Genomic DNA, 5,254 nt, shown 5'->3' on the forward strand with positions numbered 1-5,254 from the left:
CCATACACATATGGACTAAATTGGCTCAAATTCAATAGAATCATAAAATTTGTAATGAAATGCAAGCTTCATCGTCAGGGCAGTCACCTTCCCCTTGGGTAATACATTCTGTCCATAAACAGTACACTTTCTTAAAACAGCACCGAAATAAGCTACTATGGCTAATCGTACAGCCAGTCTTCAAGCATGTACCACACTATTGACTTTGGGATACTTTCTGATAACTTCATCAGGGACAAAAAGATTATCTTCGTAATTGCTAACAGAAACAGAAAGAACTGATTCCCCAGGTGATTGCTGACAAGCTAGAGGAGGAGATATTACAGCAACAGGAGATGTTACTAAAATACAGGAACAGTATAAGTTACTGGAGCAACTGGATGAGAAGGGAGAGTTATTGGAACTGGTTGAAGAGTAATTGTAGCTCCTAAGTGTGATGCTCTTCAAGCATGAGTAATGACAGGTCCTTGCTTGAGAGCTGATTCAGTCACAACAGAGCTACTGGATGTTGAAGACTAGCAGATGGCAAATGAGAAATGGCTTCAAACAAGAAGAGGAAAGTGTCAGGAATTAAGTAATGTGTAATAGTAATGCAGATTGTTTTTAGCATTAATAATAATTGTATTACGTAAAGCTTGTCTACATATACATGTAGTCCATCATAAAGAGGTAAATGTACATGCATGCAATAATCGCCTGAAACCGGGGCTTTATTAGCATGATTATGAGGTAAATATTATGGAGACTCCTGTAATACTGATGGTAATGCGTATAAAATTTTAACCAGAAATGGGGTAATATGTAATCATAAAATAATAATTAGATTACATGTACATTGTAACTGTAATTATAATAGTAACATTAGTGGTACAATGCACAATGATAGTAATAGTAATTGCGAAATAACTAACCATTCTTCCAAAATAATGATTCATGAGAAGACCACACTGAGAAGGACAAAAATTGCTTTGCCTTTTCAATCTATCAGTTGGAACAATCAGAGATTTTATCATTTCTATAAATGGAGCATTACAACAATTATCATGAAATCTTCATCCATTTCACTGTACCATTATTAGTAGAAAATGGAGGGCGTTGAGCATTTTCTGACAGACATGAATCCGCATAAAAACTTCGAGCACCATTATATGAGCTGGAACTAGCTAAAACTGATGATAAAGGAGTGCTGGTAGAGACTGGGGTGTTTTAACTTCTAAACAATAAGGATGAGTATTAACTATATGCTAAGAATATTGTCTACAATATTAAAAATAATAAAAAAGTATTATCAAGTACAAGTATTGTATACTTTCCTCTCTGTATTGCTATAACAAACAGAAATATGACTTCCCTTAACAGTAATTACAAAACAGTATAAAGTAGAAGTATGTGCGAACAGAGATTCTGGAAGGAATGAAGGGTTACCAGGACTTGAATTACAAGAAAATGGATGAAGTGGTACTTCAGAATTATTGAGAGGAACTAGAGATGCTTAATTCAGAGAAAGAGGTGCTGCCATAATCTAACTTGTTGCTACTTCTAGTGATGTAGGCACTTCAATAATATTACTTACTACAGGTAATACAGAAGATGAAGATGCAGTGGCAACACTACTCATCACTACCAGAGGAGAAACAGCATTAACTAGATTTTTGCTCTACTAATCTACAATTACTTTATGAAGCGACATGTACATCAAATTATTTTGCCAACCTTTTTTTTAGTTTCCTTCTTTTTATCATTGTTCTAGCCTTTATTGCTACATTTTGGTCTTTTTGGTTGATTTCCTTTATCTATGAAACAAAAAATATTTCATTACAATTTACAATTTAAATATCATCACCAATATCATTTCTTTTTCTTTTAGATGTAGCCAGTTCATCGACTTGTTTGTCACCACTCACACTTTCTCTGTCATTTATATTTTCACAGCTTTAGCCATCCCAATCTGTATCATCATCACTACTGTCACTAGACTCTTCAATAAAATCCGGATTATACACACCATTTAAAAACAGCTCTTCAACATTAACAACATCATCCTTAGTACCTAAAGTAGATACACAAGATTTATTCATTAAAATTAATTTCAAAAGTATGACATACCGGAGGTCACAACTACTCCATCATATACAACTTTTTTTTAACATGGCATAGGGAACCAGTCTCCAACTCAGATTAGTCTTCTACCATAGAAGCAGCTTTAATTACAAACACACTTCTTTCACCTTTAAAGTACACCAGATAGTAGGGAGCTACCATTACAAATATAGATGTATACATAGGTAAATTTAACCAACAACATATTTGCTTACCATTTTTTGAGACTTCGGCCCATTTTAACTAATTCCTAACACTCATAATCACTAATGATAGAACTAAACCACCAAAATCACAAGTAGGAGCTGGCTATGGGAGACTCAATCACAGAGAGGAAAGAGCAGTAGAGATGCGCTTCACACATCCAGCTGCTGCAGAAGAATGCCACGTGCAAAGTGACTGCACCCACCAAAGACTTGTACTACCGTATACTATACCTACTCCTTATATGCAGTACAATTATACTTACGCGAAAGTTCGCTGTATGTCCAACGCAGTTTCACCGCATCAATAAGCACAGCTACTGCGTAGCTACCGAGCTTGTTTTCACTGTATGGAAATACTATGAAGAATAATTATAATATCCTAACCTTGTTAATCTAGTATCCAATTGAAGAGATTTGTCAGAGTCACATAAATTAGCAACTTCAAAATCAAGAATTTTTTCCTCAACATACATAGGCACAGAGTCACCATGTTCATTGAACATGTCATATTAAACAGCAGAATCTACCAAATTCAAGTCACATTGAACACCAACATCACACAACACTGGTTTTACATAAATTCCTATTAATTAAAGTAATAGCTGAACTATTAGAGTAGGCCACAGATGTTCATCCACCATGCAATATCAGACGTGATTTCTTTGTGGTACAATTTGAATGCATAAATCTTGTTGCTTTGCATAAATACTATGACTACCTGTAACAGGTAATAAAAGGCCAGAGCTGCAGCTTTCTTCGTTTTAGCACAGCAGCTTGATAAGTGGACTCGGCGGAAAAATTGATTTTCAGTCAAAACAACAATAATTCAGTCAAAAGTTTTGCCAATTCTGCAGTTTAAAAGTATTTACTGATAACATCCATGATATAGATAAGTCTATTCTTACTCAATCCAAGGCAGAATTCAAATGTAGCTGCTGCTCCAATTCCAAGAGTAGCATCAACACAACAAAAGTAGGTCACGTAATCAATTATCGTTCACGTGTGAGTTCTTGTTTATTAGTTTAACGAAGGTAAAAGAGGCAAAGGAATTGTTAATGTAGGTATATTTTGTTGATCTCTCTTGTTCCGTCATTCTTTGTCCCAATGGTAGGGACACGCACATTATTCGGGGAATTTCTTTTGGAATAACAATGGGTGGCAATTTAAAGAAAGAATGATGGGTTAAAATTTGCCTGCCTGGATCACGTGATCAATATATAACCCTTTCCATACTGCATGTGCGTTTGTCAGCAAACAGTACAAGTAATAACAATTTACAGCAACAGTAATCTGTAACTCCACTGGAAATAATACTGCTGGTTCTAGCAGTCTATGACTGTTGAATCATGAATGATGATATTAATATTATATTTCGGAAGGCTCAGTCTCACATATCAATGGTGTTTGGCCTAGTTTTCTACATTTCAGTTAGTTTGTAGTAATAATTAGAAAGTTTACGGTACCTCACTCCACCTATGGGTGGGGCTCTTACTTCCTATATAAGCCCTGACCAGGTGAGACCACATTGGCCTTTTTTCTAACTCCAGAGAAAGGAATTTCACAACTCATAGTTATAAGATAGCTACTTTAGAAGATACTTCCAGCAGCCAGAGTGCTGCTGCTGATAAGATAATTGCTCAACTTGAGAAGATGGAAACTTCCATCGGAGAGGAGTTACAAAGTATCTCCAAAAGTGTCAAATGCCTGGAAGGGCAGGCACCTCACCCACCCAAGAGAAGGGCAACAGAGTCGTCCTCATCTTTTTGGGTGGACAGGGGCACGTCAGGCTTATGAAGCCTAACAGACATCTCCTGGCCAGTGTCAGATGACGAGGAGGAACAGGGAGATCCATCAGAGACGGAGAACCTCGGTCAAGTCCCTATCCAGCTCTCAGAGGAGAACACACAGCTTGTCACCTCCTCCTTTACGGAAGCACTGTCCTCCGACAGCTTTAAGAGGCTTAGGAGTGCCTTTCCTTGCCCTAGCCTTCAGGACACCTGGTGTCCTAAGCTAGACTTGATTTTCAAAGGGGCATCTATTCACAAGGAGACAAAGATGGTGGATGCCGAATTAGCGCATGTTGAGGCGCTAATCCACGACCCTGCTGGTCCTTTGATCCGTCTGCTCCACTCCTTTGACGACCAAGAGATGTCTAATGATGAGGCAAAATTGGCTGTCTCTAATGCGATCCGCCTGTTGGGGAACGCCTCTGTTGGGATGTCAAGGCTCAGGAGAAGGAAGATCATCAAATCAGTGAATCCAGATATCTCGGACCTTGCAGAGGATATCTTCCAGACAGCCACCCCCAACCTCTTCGGTGCAGGATTTGAGGTCAAGATGAAGGAGAGGGCAGAGTCCCTAAAACTCCTCGCCGCCTCAAAGAATTCTCAGCCCCAGCCGAAAAAGTTTTTTCAGTGAGGCCGTCCCACTGCCCCCCCAAGAGGTGGCGGCCAGTCCAGCCGGGGGAGACCCTGGCAAAAAGAGGAAATCAAAGCCCTCAGCCAGAAAGTGGTCTCCATGAACCAATGTACTAAAGACAGAGACTCTCAATCATGCATAGATGTATTTTTATTAAAAAATCTATAAGGGGGGTAACTCCACTAGGAGACTAAACACTAATAGCAGGGAGACTTGCTCTCTTCAAGGACAACTGGTCCAAAATATCTCAGGACATATGGATCCTGGATATAATAAGGGGGTACAAAATAGAATTTTTGCAAAACCCCAAACAATGGGGACGGCCAAGAGTAGGCCTGTCCTCAGCCCCAGATCAGACATTACTGAACAAGGAAATTCAGAAAATGCTGACCAAAGGGGCAATCTTAGAAATTGCTCTGAGGGAGAATCCCCAGGGGTTTTACTCCAGCCTCTTTCTAGTCCCCAAAAAAGATGGGGGCAAGAGACCAGTGATCAATCTGAAAGATCTCAATGCTGACGTCCCACCCTAC

This window comes from Amphimedon queenslandica, unplaced genomic scaffold, assembly GCF_000090795.2.
Source record: "Amphimedon queenslandica unplaced genomic scaffold, v1.1 AMPQUscaffold_13266, whole genome shotgun sequence".
NCBI classification, from domain to species: Eukaryota; Metazoa; Porifera; class Demospongiae; order Haplosclerida; family Niphatidae; genus Amphimedon; species Amphimedon queenslandica.